Source organism: Tyto alba, unplaced genomic scaffold, assembly GCF_018691265.1.
Source record: "Tyto alba isolate M040663 unplaced genomic scaffold, T.alba_DEE_v4.0 Super-Scaffold_1000006, whole genome shotgun sequence".
Taxonomy (NCBI): Eukaryota; Metazoa; Chordata; class Aves; order Strigiformes; family Tytonidae; genus Tyto; species Tyto alba.
The window spans coordinates 15,801,233-15,824,964 of NW_024881272.1; the positions used below are offsets into that span (position 1 = coordinate 15,801,233).

The following is a 23,732-nucleotide window of genomic DNA, read 5'->3' on the forward strand; positions in this document are numbered from 1 at the left end:
ACTAGCTTTATCCTGTTAATTCTGGACCTCAGTGGACTTCTAAAATCATCATGCAAACTGAACATATGGATTAATTGCAGAAAGAATAGATACTATCACTTATCTCTGAAAAATAATCAATATTGCAGAAAAGGCTTGTAAGCAGAATTAAAAGGAATGGTGATTTTCTTTAATCGGTTTTGAGCTATTATGCACTACCAATTTTCATTAGGACTTCTCATCTGCCCCTAGAACATACAGTGCTAGGTTAATTCTAGAATTAGTGTTACAGCCTGTCTCAGATTTCAGGTCCTCAAACTTTTATAGTTTACCTAAATAAAAATGAATTTGTGTTTTACAGCTCTTGGATACATTTGTTAAAACCTTCTTCCTTTCCTGTGCCTCAACACAGGCTGATGAGCACCACTACAGTGCTACCACTGCGTCTGGCCCACCTGCAGTGTCAGTCTACACAATTTTGGCTGAGCTTGGCCACACACCGTATAGTGAGCAGCCTTAGATATATAGAAACTTCTATATCTTCTATCTTCTATAGAAACTTTCAAACACATCTGACTGCTGTTAAGATGTAAGAGTTTCGTTGCCTTGCAGAGTATATGTACTATGCCACAATTATGTCTACAAGGGTCTAACTATGTATACAATGGCTCTCAAGCCCTTGATAGAACAGTTGGGTTCTCCATACAGATTCATATTAGGGGGGAGAGAGGATGTATATAAAACTAGCTCAGAAAGTTCTATCACATTTTATATGCTGTTCCTTGCCTACACTTTTTTGTTATTTTTTTGTGTGCTTTTTGGCTTTCACGCATTTTAAAATGATACAGTAGTATATCAATTATAATTGAGTGGTAAAAAATATATTGTTTCTCTCTTTGGTAGATGTATGGTATGCATGAGTCAAAGCAAAGATTTGTAGGCTGGAGAGAGATAATTTAAAAGTGTAATGGCTGTTAGTGCTTGCTTATGTTACTAAGTTTGTTTTCTTTTCCCTTTTTATATTTGTCATATAATTTTTACTGTGTGTTTTTCTCCTCCGAAAGCATTTCAAAAGACATTATAATCTACTACCTTGTCTTATAAAAGGTCATTAGTCACACAAATTGTCATTTAAGTTGAACTTTAAATTCTATGGATTTTCTGTTTCAGCCTGTAAGAAATTAGAGTGAAAGTGGAAATTAGAATCACTCTTTGACCAAGGTCAAAGCAAACTGTAAGAGACACCCCAATGTCTGCCCAGCTGGAATGATACTCAAACTCACGGGGTCAGGGAGAAGTGTCCATCACAGCCATGCCATTGTTGCACCCTCCACATCTAACCTTGGAAAGGCTCCAGCGTCTCATCAAAGGCTATTTTTAAAAGTGACATACACACATACACACACACACAAACATTTTGAAAAATTAAGATCTAGAGTGTAAAAGGACAGACTAAGCCTACAAGAGTAGTGCAGGGATCTTCAATTGTGTACTGCTACCTTGATAAGTCAGTTAACAGTTATTGATATTTGGACTTTAGGAAACCAAACGGTACTCACGTTGTTTTCGGCTGTTCCAGTCTCTTGAAAGAAGGTTCTTTCCTACTTCCCTGAAGTAGCAGCTGCAGGCACAGACCTGAAATGCAGAGAAGCCAGGCTACCCTATTTTCAGAGCTATTATAAAAAACACAAAAACACACCACCACCACACCCCATCCCGCCCCCAACTTTATCAACAGATGTTTCAAATGACAGATTTGGGTGTTGAACAGCCCTTTAATTTTTCCTTTTCTCCTCATCTGACATCACTTTCGGCAGGCCTGTGCCGTGCAGTGGAGAGGGGAAGGAGCAGTATGATGAGGATGCTGCTTGTGGGTCCCTGGGTGCAGCCGGGATGAGCCCCCGCTTGCCACCTGCGCTCCCCAGGGCACTTCTCATACCCGGGGCCATCTCACACACAGGTCTGATGCTGCAGCATTATTCTCCATCTACAGAGCTCTGCTGCATCCAGACTGATGTTTATTCATACTTTGGCACTGCAGTTCTCCATGTTTGGAGGCTCACCGCAGGACAAGGCCATTTTTTGTGGCTGGAATCCTCTGTTTCACTCGGACATTTGTTTCACATCATGTCGCTTGTGTACAGCTCATTATAAAAAATGTTTGGTGAAAAATTAATGTATAAACTGTTATCAGAATGATTTAGCCCCTGTTTTTATCAGTGCAGACCAACACAGCTCTTAATTGCAAAACTGACCTGGTCCCAAAGAAAAGGCCAGCTGTGTCTAATCATCCAGGGGACAGACCAAAACACACCAAATAAAGGAAACGGAAAGTAATGCCAAAATGTTTCAAGATGTAAAATGACACAACGTTCAATGAACACTTGCCAACATCATCTCTAATTACTGCAGTGATTAAGTAGTAAAGAATTTGGTCCCAAGGGGACTTCAGTTCTGAAGGAAATACGGTGCCATGTGTTACAGAATTTTTTCTTGCAAATCATTATGGAAATCCTGCTTTCTGTGGTTCTCCTAACAAACTCTTTCTTTGCAAAAACCATGCTTCATTTGTGAAGTGCAGAGGGAGTGTATCTTGCCTGCCTCTGAAGATTTACGTCTTTATTGCCATATATTCAACTTGCCTTTTAAAAAAAATCCTTTTATGTCTCTAAAGAAAGAAGCATAGAAAGCATTATATATTTGCATACTGTAAGGGTTCCTCTCATCCTCGCTGAAGAACAAACAGAGAATAGGGGAGGGCTAGATAAAAGCACTGAGACCTTAACACAGCATGGCAATGGCCTAACAAACAGCCAGAGAAACTGCAATTAGTGCAAGACCAGTTTAAAATTGTAGTCCTAGGGGACATCTTAGAAGACCTTGTTTAGAAGTACTTCTATTTTTTTTTTTTTTCATAATTCTCTTAACCACAAGATCAAAATTTGTTCAGCTTAAAAAACCCCGAAGCACAACAAAAAAACTCCGAGGTTGAATAACAAAGGCATTTGAATTGATTTTAATTTACGGGTTATGTTTAAACTTTTTATAACTCTGGATCAAAATGTCTATTGTACAAGCAAAATACATCTTTCACCATAGCATGCTCATGTTTATTGCGTTTTATTCTCTCAGCAGGTGTCCCTAGATATATGCTGTCCTGTTATCTTTTCATCCAGCAAAGGAAGAGGAAAAATCTTCATCCTCTTGCAGAGCTAGTATTGGAAACAAAGAACAGCAAGGGAATAACCATGGACCTCCTTCTCTGTTTTGTCCTGATTTTTTTTTCATCAGATCCATGTCTCTGTCTTGCTCCTACCCCTTGCTATACAGAGCTTCCAAATACGCTATGGTATGTTCCACAAAGAAATATTTAGCACTTTTATCAGTATATCAAAGTGACACAATTATTCCCATTTCACTGGTGTGAAAACCAAGACTCAGACATCACCTGTATGGAGTATGCACAGCAGGGAAATAGCACTGTAAATTTCCGGTCTATGAATGCCATATGTATACATCAGAAATGAGGTAGTAAAGAATGGGACATTTCTGTCTGCCATGCACAAAGAGGTCAAGAAAGAGAAGGAATAAGAGGCATCAGTCCCTAACACCCCAGGTTATACACTTTCTGTTGTCCTAAGAAAGATATAGAATCAGCCATAAACAATTAAAACCAAAACCAACTGATTTCAGACATGGCTTTTAGAGAAAAATATAACACATGATTAAATGTGAGTGAGAAATGGCAACATAGATAACTACCAGCTATCAGCTGCACCCTGATAGCCCAGCCATGGAGCGCTGCTAGGTATATGGTAAATGTATTAGCAAAATGAAGAACAAAACTCTTGGGTTTAGCCTGACTACAGTAGTAAATTAAAATACTTCTTGTTTCTTAGTAGATATGAGGTTTAGCTGGAAAGGCAACAGATGCTCTGAATTTCAGTGTTTAAAATGAGACATTGAGACTCTTTCTTTTTAGCCAAATTGTTACAAGTATGGGAGAAGATGCTCTTTTTTTCTTCAGCATTGAATAAGATGTTAAACTTAGTTTTCTAAGCTCATTTCATGAATCATTCATGATCAAGTACAAATCCTCACGAACTCACAAGCTTTCTGGTCGAGAGCACTGAACCAGCAAGAAGAATATTTAGGGAGATTTAATGGGAATGCCAAAACAGTTAAAAATATGACTGTAGGGATCATAAACAGTAAGTGAATTCATTGGACCAGAACACTTATCCGTTGGTTCAGTCCCATTTGTACTATCAGCAATGTTGATAATAAAAGGGTTGCAGATTTTGCAAAGAACTTCAGATTCTCAAATTCTCTCTAATTTTTTTATGCATCTGTAGTTGTTATTTCTGTGAAGGGCTTCATGCCATCCTGCTGCACTTGTGACTCACTGAAAATCTTTTTTTGAGACTTAGCAGTATGATGTTCTAAGTAAGTCATGCTGAGAAAAACACTCATTTAGGATAAAACAGATCAAGTTGTGTTTACAGTGACCAAAAAACTTCTAATAAATATTGTCTCCACAAAAATCCGAGAAGATAACCAGATTCAGAGGGAAATAGATTAGCTGACCAGCAAATGTACTGAACTAAGACCAAATGTTTGGAAGGCATGAAAAGCAAAAGTCTCCATGCGTTTTTTACCACCCCCTTTTATGTTCTCATTCAATTAGAAGGTGCACACGTTTCTCTAGCATCTGCTCCCATTCCTCATTATCTTGCTGGGGGAGGGGACAGACAGGAGAATGAGGGGTCTGGGGAGGACATGCTAAAGGAAAAGGAAGATTAAAAGGCCTTAATGGTTGTAAGGGCAAGAAATAAGATTCATCCTGCTTGTGAAATGGCCAGGTGAGGGTTAGGTTGTGATGACACTGCCTTCGACAACATGGCCAACATCAAGACGACAGTCAGCTGGGAGCATTCAGCACCACATGGCAAGCAGAGCTGCATCTCCAAGGGATGCTCTTACCCCTTGCACAAAATCCTCTAGCACTGCCTCCATAACTTCCAAACAGGTCTAGCTTTTTCCTTTTAATCACTACTGCATTTGGATAGAAACTTATGGGCAAATATAGTGGTGACTCAGCTGATGATTTGGGAATGAAAATGCACCTTCACAGGCTCCAAATTCATCAGGTCTGGAATCTTCTAATACCCAAAGTCTTCCACAGCAGCCTAACATCTTGGCTACCTCCAAACTACACCAGTGCTTTCTGGTAGCACTATAGCAAGCTCCCAGAGGCACCAGGAAGCTGGGGATCCTCTGCAATTACCTGTCAGAAATACGACACGAGACTAGGAGGAACAGGCTGCCATCTCTGTCCCCTTTCCCAAAGAAGACTGGGAAGAGCCATTTTGTCACCATTTTCAAATCCTGTAAAATCTCCATGATGCTGTCAAAACACAGGTAAGCACAGACCTCATCTCTGGCAAATTCATATAAACTGAGTAAACACAAAATGCAATGAGAGGTTAATCAGTCTCTTCTACAGCGTGCCAGCTTATATTTTTGCTTGAAGCATAGGTGTAACGGAAAGAAATGAGATAAAAATGATGATAGGCTGAGCTTGATTTTTTTCTTTTTTAAGAAAATAACTGTGCTCTTAAAAAAGTCTTAAAATTAGTAGTTTATGTTAAACATCAGCTGTTTCTGTTTTCTATTAAAACTGCTTGGGCTTTCTTTTTAACTAATTGTATTAAAAAAAAAATCAGATTTTCATATTTTAGGCTTGTGTGGTTGTAAAAACAAAAATCACATGGTTCCTAAACTTTTCTAAATTGCATTTGTATGGAAATGTGGTAAACTTTCACCTTTTTGAAAGAGTAAAATCTATGTATTGCTTTGAAAAGGGCACTAAATGGCTCCTGCATTTAGGACAGGATGGCAAACTCTTTTTGGTGCAATGTCTAAGATGCTGCTGCTGGCCTTTGCTATGATGTCAAGCATCGGCCTTTGTGGCATTGCAATTTCCCTTCTAGAAAAAAGTTGCTATTTGTAGACCAGATTGCACTGAATGAAATTTGCAGTCTCTGATGCCTGCTAGTGGGACATTTGTTACATGTTCTGTTTTGAATGTAGTAATACATATTTCAGTGTGGCACTGCTTCTTCAGAAGATTAAAAACCTCTTAGTCCTTTGAGACTTGTGTCAGCATCTGATTTCATGTGCAAGGTAATCTTTAAATATTAATATGGGGCAAGGTCATGCTCTCTTTAACCCCCAAAATGGAGTTAGTAAATCATGATCTGGCAGTAAAAATATACAGGGCACACCAGTATTTGTTTAGGGCAAAATCTAAATTTAAATTAAACTAAATTGGCTACTGGTATTTTTATAATCACATATACGTAATATATTATTTGTGGGTGGGTGGGTAAGCATTGATATCCTATGAAGCTCTAGTAGAAAAATATTTATTAGGACGATATTAATAAAATTTCTCCCATCAACAGCAGAGAAAGTGGTATACTGAAATACCAGTTAGATAAATCTAAAGCAGGAATTCAGAAGCTCTTGGGGCAAATCTGCTGCTGTCAGATCTCTGATGACTGCAGCAGAATGAGTCAGTTTCCACCAGATGAGCAGGAGCCTTTTGGGCTCTTGTCTAAGCTGAACCACTGATTTATGGCATGACACTGGTATTCTCTTTGACCTCTTTATATGCCATCCATCCTCCTAAGGAACAGGGGAGGGGGGACTGCCGGACCTTGCTGGAAACTAGATGATAGACCCAAATAGACTTTCCCTAGGCAAAATAAAACATTTCATAGTTAAATTTCTTGAGAGGGGCTGATGGGTTAGCCTTGTAATTCTAGATACATTACCATTACATGTTATCCGGCACTCAGCTCCCAATGCAGCTGAGGTTCATGCCACACATAACTAACCACATTTGTTTTGCTGCCAGGGGACCTCCCTTGCTGCGGAGATGGGGAATGGCTTTATCCTACAAAAGAGAGCCAGTTGAACTCTGTGAAGAGTCAGTATTGTGAGACCATGACCTTTCATATGAAATACTTACAAGGCAACTGAGAGGTAGCAGAGTCTGGGGAGAGAAAAAGTCTTCACCTGAACATTGGGAAATAAAAGGAGACAAATCATTTGAATTTAAAAATACAGCAAATGTGTTTGTTAAATAGACAGTGAAAGGGTGATTCTCATTTAGTACAGAGAAGAGAGTATTTTAGCTTTGGCATTAATGATATGAACTACTGAATGGGTAAGATTTTCCTATAGAAGCATCTGAGACAAAAGGTGGTTGTAAATAATCAGCTAAAGTAGCTGTACTTTGCTCTTTGCTTTGCTTCCTGATGTTGTCAGTTATTTCAAATTATGTATATAAATTTTGTGATGTGGACTGTTATGTCCATTGGGAGGTGTGCTCAGGCTTTTAAACTCATTTCCTCTGGCCTTTTTACTTTGGTCTGAGCCCAAAAATGTTTTATGGGCCTCATCAGTAGAGGTAATGGGTGCCTCTGGATCAGGTCACGCAGGCTGCATTACACCAGATACAAGTCAGTCACTCAGAAGTGTGTAGAATAGACTTGGAGTCTCCAAGATGCAACAGCTGCACTTCAGTCTCTAACCCTACAGAATGATTAAAACAAAATTTAAATCAGCCTATGTCACCATTCGGGGAGGTACCTCGGCTCAGCGAAGCCATGATGTGGGCTTTGGCGGGGAAGATCCTCCAAGATCTCACAGAACGTTAAACTGCTTGGTGGCTGTGGTTTCCAGTCTGGGGTAGAAGGATGCTCAGGGACCTGTGGATTCCTTCTGAAGGCTCTGCAGAGGTAATGAGGAAAAGCTTATTTTCAGCAGGCTTATGTTCATTATGTAAGTTTCCACACCTCCACCGAAAGCTTTCTTAGAAATCCACAGATAAAAAAGTTTAAGACTTTGCTCTCATATATAACAATTTAATACTAATACTTTACATTTCCTTATTTATGAAGATGGATTTTTTCATCAGGTTCAGAAATTGCTTTCAAAGCACGTTTCCATCTCTCACTAACCAGCTCTCACCTGTTAAAAACTCACTGGAGTTATTTTGTAATGTTTAAAAATGTATGGAGACCCAATCCTCTCTGGCATCGCCTCATAGAAATCAAACTGAACAACAAAAAACCTGCCTCTGAGGAGGATACAGGAGCAAAGAAACAAGCCAGTGGGCAACAAGGACACTGAGAAAGAATCAGCAGATTATCTGACAAAATACAAGACTGGGGAAAAAGAAAGAGGGGGAAGAAAGGGAGGACAGAAAAGCAGCACACCTAGAAATTAGTCTGTAAGAACAGAAACCATGCTGAATCTCACTGCACCATCTCCTTTGGCCTGAAAGACAGCAGGGTCGAGGGCTACAGGCTCTGTGCAGGTGTGGTGGCAGGGCTGCGGTGGCTGCGAGGTGGCAGCCAGCCGCCGGCACCCCCTGGTCCCCGACAGCTCTGCCTGAGCCCTGCAGCCCTGCGGCTGCTTGGCTGGGACTGGGCCTTCCTGCAAAATGCCAACCACGTTACTGTCATCCCATAAATTACTGGTAACAGCAAAACCAACAGGTAAACACAAACAAAAAAATGTGGCTGCATTTAAAACAGGCAAGTGCCCTGCTCAGGAAAGGGTTGTAAATGCCTCAGGAATCCAAAACACAGCTTTTGGCACAAACCGTCTTAGAAGAATATGGGGAAGTTGTACCAAGGAACTTGTCACCCTGTGTCAACTGCACATTTACCTGCAGCTGAGGATGGAGGCTACACTGCGGCCTCTTGGAAGGGTGGAGCAGTCAAACCTGGCATAGCCTTGTTTTCCAAGTAGGATAGCAGAACAGCAGTTTCGGGGTGCTCATTTTAGCCAAACAAGGCTTTCTGCAGCTGGCAAATAATTCAATTGGAAAGCCCTTTCTGGAGAGTGAACAGGATGTCAGCAGTACAAGGAGTCACAGTTCCCAAGGCCATCTTTCTGAGGGATGCTACAATACTCTGGTGGGTTTAGACCCCCCCCAAAAAATGGGCTCTGAGACATCAGGGAGGGAGATGACAAGGACAGGAGACAAAATACAGACAGCCAGGCTGGGGCTGGGATCATCTGAAGAAGCCCTCAGAAGCAAAATTTGTTTCAGGAGAAAGGTTCTGGCTTGTCAAGAGCAGAATCAATGATAAAGAAACAGCAATTAGCATGATTTTAAATATTCCTCTAAAACACGCTATAAATCGTCCTGCCCTTGGGAGAGCCAGAACAAAAGACAAGCATAAAACTGCAGGCAAAATGCAAAGGTCTCCATCTCACTGTGCAGGCAGATGGAGTTATTTAGTAAATCCTCTACAGTCTTCTCTGGGCTATAAGGAAAGAAGAAAAAAAAGCTGCCCAAAGTTTCAGTCAATATTTACCTCTTGGGTTAATAAATTGTGATCCTGACCTCAACAAAAGTCAATATCTTCTGATTATTATATGCAGGCACCTTTTTATTTGTCCTCACTCATTGTATAATGAGTCACCCGTTTCCACTGGCAACTTCACTTTAATTTTGAATGTCTGAATGGAACAATCATTTATACTCCAAAGGCATAAGACAAAATTACTATAAACTAGAGCTGTAAAATGTGGACTTAGGTTGCTATTTCCAGTGAATAAGCAAGCTTGGGCGGGGGCAGGAGGGATCAAGGATTAAGCACAGAAAATAGCCGTTTTAAATCCTCTTTTAAACACCTCTGAGTGACAAGGAGCAGAGAGAGGAAAGCCCTGAACTGTGCTATTAAATACAATAAGGCTGCAAGTGTGGGAGGAAAGAAAAGACAACAATCTGGCCTGACTAGTGAACTTGTTTTAATGGAACATTATTAGTCTTTCTCCCTGAAATAACCAAGAGCAACGCCAGAAAATATAGGCCAAGGGCAACAAGTATAGATTCACACACTTGCAAGCCAAGCCAAGCCACAAAAGCAGATCTGAATGAAAGTCACCACACACTTGCTGCTTCATTAGAGGTGGGCTGGGCCAGAGCTAGAGGGAGAAAATTCAGGGTGTTATTCTCATAATTATGTAATGTTTTATATAATACCACAGGTGTGCACTGTGCTTTCCTGAAAGAAATCAAAGCACAGCCTCCCCCAGCAAGATCAAGAATCAGCTAGAATCACATTTTTTTCTCTTCAACTTCTCATTTTTCAAACATCCCCCACTGCCTATAATAAAAATGTCCTTTGGGCTTACAAGCCTTATGATGCTGGAAAGATTTTCACCCACACAACCCACTATGCCCATCTCTTTTTCAAAAAGTAAGTTACTTCACCAGTTTAAGTTTGGCTGGCTTAACATTATTCTGCTATTAATCCCACTCTTTCAAACAGTGGTGAGAGCAGCACATCTCTACCTTAGAGCACAGTAGTTTTTGAACAGTAGAAAATCAGGAAGAGCAAATTGTGATCAAAACAATTATGATCTGGCTGTCTTTGTGAACACTAATAAACCCCATGTAAACCATCCTAGTGTATTTCTTCTAAAAGCCACATTATATACCTGCATGGTGCTACTCTGATACCATACTACTCTGCATTGTAAATAAAAAATAGTTCATTATGAGTAAAGTAGGTAATGTTGTGCTCATGGGAAAATGAATAGAGAAACATTATTTTCAAACTAGAAAAGAAGCTGTCATTTTCCGATGGGACATTCAGCCCAGTGTTTAGCAGTTCAATAAATACTTTTGTATTATCTGTTAATACTGTGCTTACATCCTATATTATTCAAAAAGGTATAGCTCATTCAGAAGGAGCAGAGTTGGTCTGCCTGAGCTTCAGAAATATCATGTCATCATAAGTAGATTTTCATTCTGCTTCACAAATCCAGCTTACAGTTCACTTGGTCTAAGCACATTTTAAATAGAGACCAGCAGATAAAGTCATTTAGAGAGCTCATACACCAAAAAAGCAGGTGATTTTCTAAAACAAAAATATATAAAACCAGAATGTAAAAGAATCTCCCCACACCGAGAAGCCACAACCTGGAACCTGACAGTGCTGCAGCTCAATACATTAAAGCTTCATTTGATATTCTCAGACCTGCTCCTACTAAATTCAGATGTTTTTAACCATTAACTCAGTTGAGATCTTTTATTTCCATCTAATGACCTGTATCAGCAACTGCCGCCATTACCACATCAGTACCAACAAGTAGGCATGCTAATTTGTGTTCCATTAAACAGCATGCATATCTATAGAGGAAGGCTGGAAACTGTCTCATGAACATAAATGAATGGAGTTTCAGTAGATTTGAATAAATCTGTGGGCATTTTGTAGCTATAGAAGATTTTAATCAACAGCCTTTATAATAAGTCGGAAATATCAGCTGATTTAAACTCATCAGAGTCAACAGACAGAAACTGCAATAAGGTGAGTAAAACACAGTTGGGTGCTGTGGTTTCTGAAAACCTAGCACATTCCCAGGGCGATGCTTACTTTTGAAAAGAAATTATTCCTCCGCATATTTTAGCAGAAAATCTTGAAGTACATTATCTTGAAGGGAATGGGAAGAATCAGACATAGTAGGACATTTAATTAATTTGGTTGACTACAGTGGGCACCCATGGTACTCTAAGCCAAACATCTTCATAGCAACCTTCTCTGGCCAAACTCAGAGTAATTTATATATTTACTGTGAAATGATGAAATCTGTCCTAGTCTGCTTGTCCATATTGGGTAATAGTACAAGCTGAGCTTCTCATTTATGTTCGGGAGGAAGGCCACTGCAGTGTCTGCCAAAACCAGCATCCCCAACCAGATACACGGTTGATACACCATAAGTACCAATGATCACTCTATACTACAGAGAAAAAGGTAGCTATGACATCTTTCATGATTGTAAAATGTTTTTTCTGCATTTTCACTCTTTGCTATCTCAAGAACAAAAGTCAAAAAGCTCTTAAACACCGGTCAGCCTTGTGGATATTTGAGGCCTCCAGACCACATCATTTACATCAGAGAAAAGGTGTTTATGTGCATGCATGTTTCCTACAGGGCAAACCTGAAGATTAGACAATTGCCCTTCCTTTCTATACATTTCCAGAACAGAACATGCATTAATAGAGAGAGTAAATAGTATTCAATTCAGATAAGCTATTTTTTTGCAATGAATTTGGAAATACTGCTCTTGTAGGAGATACAGTTCCCAAGGTCTCTTTCAAGATTCTGAGGCCTGACAGAAGAGTAGATAATTTCCATGATGATACTGTTTTTGAGGTCATGCAGAGTCAGAAAGAGAACTTCTCCAAAGAGGGCAAAGCCCATCGCCCACAAGGAGAATGAAGAACTCCAAATTAGTCCCATGCCATTACCTGGTGCTGCAGGAGAAGCACAGCAGGGAAGATGTCCCAGCTGTAGGGCACAGTGGAGTAATTCTCAGCTCTGAATGCCACTGCAAGCAATGTCACTGATGGGCACATGCAGGAGGCAGCCACCAGAGACACCTCACCAAGGAGCAGAGTGGAGCTTGGAGCCAGGTTTTGGTCCAGGTCATTATTCCTCTCTGCCTTCTGCAGAAGGAAGCTGCTGGTGGAGCCACACCGAGCACCACACAGGCAACGTGCTGCAGGCAGCAGCTCCACCACCAAGCTCTGACAGCCTTCATCTGTACTGGGACCAGGCCACAAAGTGTCCCCAAAATAAGGACTGAAAGCTGGAGTTCGTTTTAAATTTCACAGCAAGCCAGTGGGAATATGTTTGATGCGTTTATCATAGCCTGTGCTGCTAGAGATTCAGTGAGTCTCCTAAATTAGTACAAGTTCCTGAATACTAAAGAAATGTAAGAGGGTCTTGTGAAGGAAGGCAGGAGGCAGATGATTTCTGCAATGGAAAAAAAAAAAAAAAAAAAAATTTTGTTAGAAAATTTTGGAGGTACTGAAGGATCATTTCTACTGGTATCCAAGACACTAGAAGATATAAATGTTATAAAATAGTAGTTCATTAGTTATTTCTTCACAGGCACTCTCATTATGGGATGTATGTGATTTTAATTAATAAGCTTAGTATCTTCAGCTGCATGGATTTCTGGTTTCTTCTGTGCTCCGTTTCTTCTTTATTTTTCCAAGCAATAACCTAAAATATAACACACTGACCAGAGCATAATGGAATGGACTAAAATATAAGAATCATAAAAATACTTGTTTACAATACAAGGCATGGATTAATATTAGCAAGTGTTTGAAAACACTGAAAGAACATTTGCAGTCTCCACCTTTATGATCAAGTAAATCCTTGCTTTATGCAGAAAATAATATTCAATAAAGAATACAATCTAAATCTTGAATTATATAAAAATCACAACACGTCTTTTTTGTGCTCCTCTAAAATTCAATAAATAGTTCAATAGATCTTCTTTATTCCTTTCACCCTTCTGGGGAAAAAATGATTCTTAGGCAAAGAGCTTGCAGGCCAAATTTCAATCTGAAAATAATCTTTATAGCTGAGTTATAAAACAATGAGAATAAGGGTTTATGATGTGAAAGTTGATTCAGGCTTTACTGCTTTGGCATGATTGGTGAAGCTCTATTAAAAATAAATAAATAAATAAACAAAACAAAAAACAAACAAGCAAACAACAAAAAAAATCAGGCATTCTCTATCCTTTGACTAAATAATAGTATCTGAATGCTATCATGGCCATATAAATCTAAAGTCTTAAACCACTCCACCCTTATTATCTCTTCCAAAAGAAAAATGTTTATAATAATACACATATTGACTTTTGCTTTTTGTTCAATAACAAGATTTACTGCCCCACTCTTCAGTCAATTGTAACCTCTTTGGGTCAACAAATCTCGATACTGGTCTCAATAGAAGTCAATACCTGCTTATTACTTACCTCCGCATTTAGACACCTATCACAAATTCTTATGGGCATCCCCTTGACAAGAAGAAATTAATGCTTTTTATTTAGTTTCTATACAATATAGGCATAAGTACTTTTCACACACTCATTTTTAAAGCCGTGAGATGATGCTGTATTAATTTCTGGAACTAGGAATTAAAGTTGTTTAGCTTCTCTGTTTCCTTAAAAATTCACACACTGACCTTCTTGTAATTCCTGTTTTTTGACCGCATTAAATGTAATTGAGCAATGTGATACTTTGTCTCCACTACCAGAGAGTCAAATAACAGTAAAAATTAAAAAGCTAGTTGCAAGTAATAATATGCAAACTAACATCCCAGAAGTTCAACTTTCTCAGTTACATTTGTATAAGACTAACATAAAAAATGAGCCATGAAATTCACTATCACACCTGAACTTGTATATGAATTGATTCTGTACTTACATAGAGTCAATCTTTAGATAATCTGTTTGGTATCTAAAGTGTCAAACATTTGCTATGAGAGGATAATCAAATAAGGAGGTTTGTGTCTTATATGTAAACAGATTAAACAGGTATTTATTTACCATATAATCCAAAGGCTTGTATAAGAAATTTAGCATAGAGTTAGATAATGAGAAATGTATTTTAAAATACTGTCTCATTGGACTTGGTTTTGAAAACTGGATTACTTACATCACACGTGTTCAGAATGGAAACTGAGAAAATACTGAAGTCTGGAACATATGGTAAGGAAATGTCAACAGGTTGCAGAAGTTATATTCAAAAGTGCCTTTAGAAGTGTCTGCAGCACCTGCAAGGAACATCACTGTACTGGTCCTTGTTAGTTGTACATGCAGTATAATATTAGTTGTCAAACACAGCAGAGAACAGATGGAGCAATGACCCTAGCCTTGAATATTATTATTTTGTTATCCTGTCTTAAAATCTTCATTTCAGAACATGGCAAATGGTGATCGAAATATTTGTACTTCCATCAATGGAAAGATAGAAGACTGGAAGGAAAATAATGACCAGGAAAAGCGTACATTTAAGACATAAACATAAAATCAGTTTTTAACTTTTTCTTTTTAGCCTGGCCAGTGCAATTCAGATAACATAACTTTAAGGCTTGCTTAATGTTGCACATTCCTATTACTGTCCCATAACATCTGCATTATCTGAGGTAACATGAGACCATGCAGTCTGCTATAACTGCTTTCTTGTGTTTGCCAGTTAGATCCCAGAGTGAAAATCTTCCATGAAGTGAAAATTTAGATGTAGTTTATGTTCAGGAGATCCCATCCTCAACTTACTGACATCAGGTTTGCATATACCAAAGGAAATAAAAGTAGTGTGATGGATGAGAATCATGCCTGGACTTACCCAAGAACTGTATTTGACTAACCAGGTGAACCAACTCAGAATTAAATAGTTTTTCAGGCTAAACAAAATCAATATTATTTATAGGATGTGATAGTAGGCTTCAAAAAACATTTATAGCTTTTTAAAAATAGATAGAGATATATTGATTTACAAAATGTGAGGCATTAGGCTGCTCAGATACCAGAACTCTCATGTAAAAGATCTAGGTCAAGAAACACCAATAAAACTCCCATTCATCTAATTAGTCGAAGAGCACAGTGAAAGGTCAAGCAAGGTTAAAGTGCTCTGTCTAGCGTCTGATATTCCTGCAGGATGACAAGCTATTCTTTATGAGCAGCTTTAATGATCATCTCCGACAGTCCGGTGAAGGCTGTGCGCTCTCGGGGCGGAGAGGCTGCGGCAGGGAGGCACCGAGAGACTCCCGCCTCTGTCTCGCCCCGTCCCCAACCACGGCTGACCCTCTGCTGAGCCCGGTCTAATGGCAGTGCCATCGTTTACACCCTCATAGCAAGAGAACTGGATCTATAGGATGTTTTGATCCAAAACACATATGGATATGTAAGTAAAAGAGAAGGTAAGCCCAGCTTCCTCACCCCAACCCCTCTGCTTTCAGCTCTCCATGAGGAGGAGTGCTACTGAAGGGCAGACGCAGTGGAATCCAGCCAGGAGTTATAAACAAGAACATATATGACCCACAGCTGTTGCATGGATGCTTTCCACACATACCAAGAGATACAGCAAAGATTCATCTAATAGGGACAAAATGCTAAAATTAAACTACAGAGGCTTCCACAGGAAAGAAAAATCCAGGATTTGGTTTCTATTCTAAGAAATGGTGATGATTATATTTATTGAACCTGACTGTGGTGCATTTCCTTCACAAGAACTGATATTATCAAAACCATGTCTAAATTAAAACATTAGTGCATTTTTATGTAGTACTGATTAAAGTGGGTGGACTGTGGATACTATAATATGAAGGATGACAGCAATCAACATGGATGAAGTGCCAGTAGAAATACAGCAGAAATTCAACAAAGATCAAATGTCAGAGTAAGGGAAAGTGAAGGAAAGAGGAAGACACTAGAAAACATTTCTTGAGAGCAAAAATAAGGTTAAAGGATGATCATTAATGTGCTACTTACACTCCACAGTTATAATGAGGACTGTGCAAACAAATATATAATAAAGAATAATAATAATAGTTGAGTAGCACCAGCTAGGAAGAGGCAACGGACAGTAAAATTGGTCTAATAACAGAGATGTTCTGTTCTGACTGGGGCAAAGGCCTTGGAAGATGCTCAGAGAAAATAGCCATGGAGATTCATGAAAGCTTTTCCTTATTATTATTTTGCAGAGATATTTCTGCCCCTGCACGTGCCCTGAGGCCCATTCAGATTTCCTGAAGATCCTAGAAGATGAAACCTAACTTTGAAACAGGAAGAACTTAAGTGTGGTTTACAATCTTCCGAAGGAAGAGGTGGCTATCTACAGGTCTATCTGTGAAGAGGCTTGGTAGCACTGCTACCACGTCATGGTCCCAGCTCTGACAAGCCACCTTTCCCAAGAATCTCCTGTGCATTTTAAAATATCACTTATGTCTCAACATATTACATTTCAGGTTTTCGTTTCAAAGTATATTCATGTTAGTTTATTGACCAAACAGGATTCTGGATCAGTGTCTTAATAGAGCAGAGAGGGACTGACTGATGGGGGGAGGACAAAATACTGAAATGCTTGGTTTTACACCATGCTAACATATGCACCTCTTATTTTCTGAAACAGAGTTCATTTAGTCAGGATATAAACCATTGTCACTATTGGCAAAACCTGCGCTTACTCATCCACTAATTTATATAGCTGCAGAATTAATAGGATTGATTACAGCTAGCATTTGACTTGATTATATTTTAATTGAAAATGTTCAGATGCATTAGAGATTTTCTACTATCAGCCCTTCAGATGGCAAGAGATGATGAGTCTGATGGAGCTATCAATGCAGCCAACTTTTAAGTGGGGTTTTGACAGTGAGGGTTATCATTACAGGAGACTCTTGAATTCCAGCACGTATTTCACTGGCAGAAAACACTATTGTGTTAACTATTGTTATGTATTCCGTTCAAGTTTCTCACTTGGAAATAGTTATGATTGTCATCCTTGGCCAGGTTTAAACTGACATTTTTATCACAACATTCCTGGCATGGTACTGCAAGTTACTTGCTTGTGAGTAGTTATCAGCTGGCAAAAATTTAAAAGGAGGTTGGCTGGTTAAAATTATATGCCAAGAGCTATACAGAGACAGCAAAATAACCAAAAACAGCCAAAGGCATCAAAGATTCATTTAAAATAAATAAATAAATAAAATCTTTTCAGAGAAAGGAGACATATTCAAGAGAGTCATAAATCGCACATCTTCATTTAATATTTGTCCACCAAAAAGCTAATAATTAAAACTGGGAAGGTTAGGTTGGTCAAGCTTTACAGCTGAGCGCACTCCCTGAGCATGCTCAAATCAAAAGTTATTAGATTAATTTATAAGCTTTTCAAATTCTGAATCTCCAAGGTTTATGCTGTCTGTGCATTGTTTGCATAATGCAGTTTTATACTACTAAAGCACTACCTATAAAGGGAATATTTTCATATTCAGCACATTAAAGATACAGCACAATTCATAGATATCGTACTGTGTTTATGCCTGAAATAGCAGGTAAAGTGTCTCTTGTTCTGATTATCCATGAAGCAAACATAGGAACGTGGATGTTTTGGGAGAGTGTGTATCCTTAGTGAAATTAATTCCCCAATGGTTTTTATTAAAGTCTGTAAATTGCATTATTTTCCCATCATATTTGAAATATTGCACTTCCTTAATGCTCGCTCTAACCCATGGCATGCCATCTTCCCTGGGGTGTCTAGACATGGTGTCTTAGATTTATGTGTATGATCTCAGTGTGTTACAACATCGCTCCTGACTAATGCATTATTACAATACTTACATATATTCCCAAGTGTCACTGTATTGATTAGAAAATCACCAATCTGCATATGCACACCATCTGTGCTACAGAGAAGCAAAACATGCAGGATAACATTTGCCTTACTCAAAGGGAAATTCAGATATTACTAAAAGAACAAATGGGAACCTTTTTTATGTTTTGTTTTGTAAAATAACAAAGAAAATTAATGTTGTTTCTGGAAAACAAAAGTCCATGCCTCTGACAGTTTAAAACAGAAGCCTTTTCCTCTCTACACAGCAAGGAGATTTACCTTTAGTAACAAAATGCAAACAATCTTCCCTTTTAGAGATAGCAAATAACATGGAAGGGAAGCATACTGCTGCAATGAATTTTAAAAATCTCAGCTCAGATGCAAGAAAGAGGACTTTTCAGCAGAAGGGAAGGCAGTTTGCAGCAAGTCCTTTCTCAGCTGAAAGCTGCAAGAGTGGTTGTAAAAGATGAATGAGGCCCTTGCTTACTGGGGTGAAATGCTTTTAAAGGACAAGAATCTGCTTATCTTTGATTGATTGCTTGGTCTGATACTTTCCTTTATAAAGTTTATTGACTACAAGCCCATAAATCAAAGAAAAACAAATCACAGGTTCAATTTTGGGGGCATTGACATCCTGCCATCTTGCAGCAATAGCGTAGAAGTCACAGGGCAGGGAAGATGAGGGATATGGGGAACTCACGGAGACAAAAGCATTTCAGGTAAACTATTACTTCAAATGTTTGTAAATGATTATTCAATTCAGCCCTATAACATTTTTAAGTCAAGAGAAAAATGTAGATAACCAAGCTACCCAGATTATTTTTTAAAGTCCTTAAATGCAGAATTTACAATTAACAGACATACTTTTCACTGTATTGCTTTGTGTCTCTCCGGTTCTGCAAGATTACAGTCACGTTCCCACACATCCCTCACCCTCTGTAAGGATGTTACATTTACAATTTAAACTATCAAAGAAAGAATCAGGTTTCTTTCAGGGGGATTTGAGGGATTGGGAAGCTCAAAATCTCTATACTGAAACACGCCATACAGTTGCATGTAAGGAAAGCACTAGCCATAGATCTTGCTCATATGGGGTATACAGTATAATATGACAGCATGATAATACAGATTAATTTGTGCTGTTGACCTTGACACACTATTCTATTGTGTCTTCTTTTAAAGTCAGCACTCGGGTCACTAGAACATCTGGTGTTTAACAAAAAATCCCATTTTGAAGTGCTAAATGTGTTGAAACAAATGGTACTGTACTATCATTATACAGTGCAACCTCTCTGCTAGGGGTCTAATTTCAAGGCTACTCTGACTGAACTACATTATTATTAGTGGTTTTATAATTCACATCTTGCCACAGTACACAAAATACCTAATTATCAAAAGTAGCCTTTTAAAAGCTGGACTGTGTTCCTTGTAACCGGGACTGATGGTCGCTTTCTTTTCATTTTATCTTTGGAGACATCTGGAAGGGCTCAGCCTGGACACTGCTGAACGTGCTGGCCTCAACCCAGCAGAGCACTTTAGCATGCACATATATTTATATATACAAATAGCCCCCTATATTTCAGCAGGACATGCTTTTAAGTTGTGTGCACGCTAGACTACCTTGCTGAATGTACGAACTGTGTTCACCATATCAGCTAGAAATTGCACAGCACTCAGTATTGCATCCTTTCTGTTTTACACCCTGTTATTTTCAGCTTGTGCTCAAATCTAACCTAGTGCTCAGTGCTGTGAAAGGCTGAGGCAGCCTTTTGGGAAGACACTGAAGATCAGGGAGGAGACGATCAGTAGCAAAGAGTAAGCAGCTTTTTTTTTTTTCACAGGAGAATTTCCATGATGTTTAGTATGAAAAAGAAAAAGCAAAGGGTGATGACTCTGCCCTAGAAGGTATCCCAGAGCCTTACCACCCCTCTGACACCACTGTCATCCCCACGCCTCTCCCACTGCTCCACCAGCTCTCTGTTTCCCAGCAGAGATTCTCCATGTAACCACACAGGTTGTCTCTGCAGGATCCCAGGGAATCTCAGAAAGCTTCTGCTGAAAGGACGAACGTTTTCGGTCTGATGACCTTTACCTGACCTGAAGCAGATTGCAAGGTCTCCTAGCATTTCAATTTTTCCAGTTATCAGGGAGGCACACCACCCAAGGTGGGCTCTTCTGACTGTCTTGTGTTTGTGCCGTGAGTCACAGTGGGCAGATTCTTCCCCACTTCACAAATTTGGCAGCCATTTATGCCCCAGCAAAGCAAGTATGAAATATTACTACTCTACTTTTTCACCTCATGTGCCCTTGCTCTGCAAGTGCAGGCAGAAAGGAATTAGCTCTGAGAAATACACCAGTAGCTGAGTACTACATATCTGACATGTCAACCTTTATTTTTATAAGGTGGAAAAAATCCCTGCAATCAAGAACATGGAAAATTACTACAGTCATCTATGAACGAAAACATGTGATTCCCAGTGCCTGAGAAGGGACTGGTACCTCCAGCTGTTGAGAAAAGGGAACCCTGACAAGGCAAGCATGCAGGTGTATTTGTAAAGAGCAAGGGATGTGCATGCTGAGGCAGGCAAAGAAGGGGCAACAGGAAGGGGGTCGAGGTCATTCAACACAGGAAACTAACGGCCCAGAAAATGTCTTTGACTCACAGCAGGGCTGGAGGAGGAGCAGGTGGCTGTTGTGCTGTGATTTGGGCCAAGGTGAAGTAATTTCCAGTTGTCTTAAATGAGATTTCTGCCACGACGTCCAAGCTGATCTCCATGAGAAGTTTATATATGGTTACTGAAAAGAAGAAAAAAAGAAAAAAAGACTAACACCAATGAATGAGAAGACAGCATCGAGCAATCAGTTGCCAAAGACCTAATCTCATTAACTCCTAAGATTTCAGCCATCGGTCTGTAGCTGTCAGCTAGTGGAGAACTGAGTACAATGAGACATCTTTTAAACATTATTTTTTTCAGGACATCTTCCTGATCTTTTATACTTGTTTGTTCTGCAGTTTCTTAGAAGTTACAACTGCTGAAGGAAGTAGAGAAAATCCAGAAAAAAAAAAAAATATAACCTGCTCTCCTATGCAGCTTCATGCCGCTGGGTCAGTGATTAACAAAGACAAGGTCCGACTGCAGGGAAGCTAAATGGAGTTCATTATGGACATGAAAGTTAGCAGGGCCAAAAAGGTGAGACTATAGGAAAGAGGATGAAATAAGAGCCTAACAAGTGTGGATTTTACTTCCTCGGTGCAATAAGGACAGCTTTTAACTACCAACTACTCTAAAAAAAAAAAAAAACCTAGATAATAGTGCCTTTAAGATAGGTACTGTCCTATATACTATATTATACTGTTTTGTATATACTCAGGAAAATTAAAATTATAATGTATTACTTTAAAAATTGTGTTGTTCTGCAATGAGTAATCTTTGTCTTACAGACTGAAAAATTGGTTTTGCACTTTTTCCTCGTAAAAATAGGAAAATGAAAAGAAAGAAGAATAGCATTTAAGTGGAGCAGAATTATGTCATTAAACCTGGATGGAGACACCTTCCTCAAAACCCCACAAAACTACAAGTTTGTCACCAGTGCTCATTGTTTGAGTGCCTTGGGAATGCCAGGGCTTCCTGGGGGTACTTCACAGTAGCAAACTGCCTAGAAAAGGACACTACAACTTGCTCCTATGCACACTGACTGGCACTACAGCCAGCAGACACGGAGACACAACATCATATTCTTAGCCCTGGAGTCTGTGAGTGATAGCCTGTGTCTCACTCACAGATAATTTTTGGCCACACACTGAAGTACCAGGTACCTGAGCAACACACAGAGGGACAGCTCTTACAGCATGTCATATTTTCTCCCCAAAATTGACAGTAAGTAATCGCTCTTTCAGGACTACTTCTGGTTTAGGCTATTTCCACTTACTTTGATTTTACCCTGGCACTACTCACTGTTCTTGTCATTTGTTAGACAACTTGAAGTTTTCCGCTATAGCTGCCAATGTCCTGTATTACCAAAGAGCCCAGAAGGCTTCATCACAACGCTCCCAATGTGATGTTTGAGTAGGTGCCAGTCAACTAGTGACCATGAGACGCTGGCCACTGTAGAAGTTGCTTAGAAGTGGAGTTCACCTGTAAAAGGTGTATGTGATGATGAGACTAGAAAATCAAATACTTTTCAAAATAACTTATTTGATTAGTCTAAAAAATCAGGCTCAAGGGAGTTATGAAAAGTAGCAAATCCAAGTCTCACTTAAGCTTCAGTCCACAAGAGACCAAAGACTCCTAGGGAGGAGTGTGTAGGCAAATACCTTTGTCAGATTGTATATCCAGTAACTTCAATGTTTAGATAAATGTTTTCAGGGAAACTAGAGGATGGAATGTGACTTGAGGTCCCCGATTCCAGGATTGCCCAACACCTAGAAAACGGGGAAGAAAAAGGAGAGTGGATAAGTAGCTGATGAATAGTAATATATTACTTGATCCTTGTAAATAACAACCTCAAGGATCTCTGTACAGATCAGCTCTCAGTAATTTTAACCACATATAGTATACCAAAAACATATTTTACTTTATTTCTTTTGTTGCCAATATTTTAGTGTTACATAAGTTATTTCTCTGAATTAATAATCATAGTTGCAATTTTCTGGGAGAGGGGACTTCAGACCTTTTATGGGATACCCTTTAGGAGATGATCTGTTGTCTAAGCAACCCTTAGAATAGGCAGGAAGAATCAGATGTTAGAGTAAATTAATGTGGCATTAACTTGCTTCCAACCACTTGTTAATGGAAGTGAACTCAACAAGCAGCACATCCTAGAAGGGGGAAACAATCCCTCTTTGCACTGTTGTTCAAAGCAAACTTCAAAATAAAGCAAGAGGATGGCCACAAGGAGTTACTTACCATGAGCATTCCATGAACAACCACAGTCTCAGCAGAGAAGACAGAGATGAAACAATGCAAGTCTGAGTAAACTAGACAAGAAGAAAAAGGAACACACGGACAAAAATGTAAACTTTTAGCTATTGTTAACATAAGAATTTTGATGAAACTTCCTAGGACCTTACAGCCACGTTGTTTTTCAGAAGGTGAAGGGCAGTTTGAAATAGGATTCTGTGATTTAAAATTATTAAGTATTTGGGTGATAATCTGACTTGTAATAGCAAAAGACAATCCCCCAAATAATACCAAAATAATAGCAAAAATATTACCATACTGGCACATCGTGATAGTCATTATAAAAATATTGCTAAGCCATATAAGATCTTGAAAATATACTTTTAACCTTGCTCCCACTGTTACACGTTCTCAGACTTGAAGAGAAAATGAAGAACCTAGTTTGTTATTTTGCTCAGATAATAACAGTTATAAAAATAGATTAACTGTCAGTATCATGAATTAATATCACAGAAGTACAGAGGCTCAAATAACAGGCTTAGGCCATAAGCAAAGCAGCAAGAACACAAAGCTTACGCTTTGACCAGGGAAAGGATAGCTGCATCACTGCTGTGGAAAAATGCTTACAT

General features: G+C 39.1%; 1 long non-coding RNA gene across 1 annotated transcript; it reads right to left on the bottom strand.

Annotated features, from left to right (window-relative positions):
- Positions 1-1,534: 1,534 nt before the first annotated feature.
- LOC116963564 lies at positions 1,535-23,181 on the bottom strand. Its single transcript, XR_004408278.2, has 6 exons — positions 23,110-23,181; positions 22,518-22,625; positions 20,866-20,998; positions 7,639-7,779; positions 7,016-7,062; positions 1,535-1,614 (listed from the first exon to the last, which is right to left on the bottom strand). It is a non-coding gene; the product is annotated as an uncharacterized LOC116963564 (long non-coding RNA).
- Between the last annotated feature and the right edge of the window lie 551 nt (positions 23,182-23,732).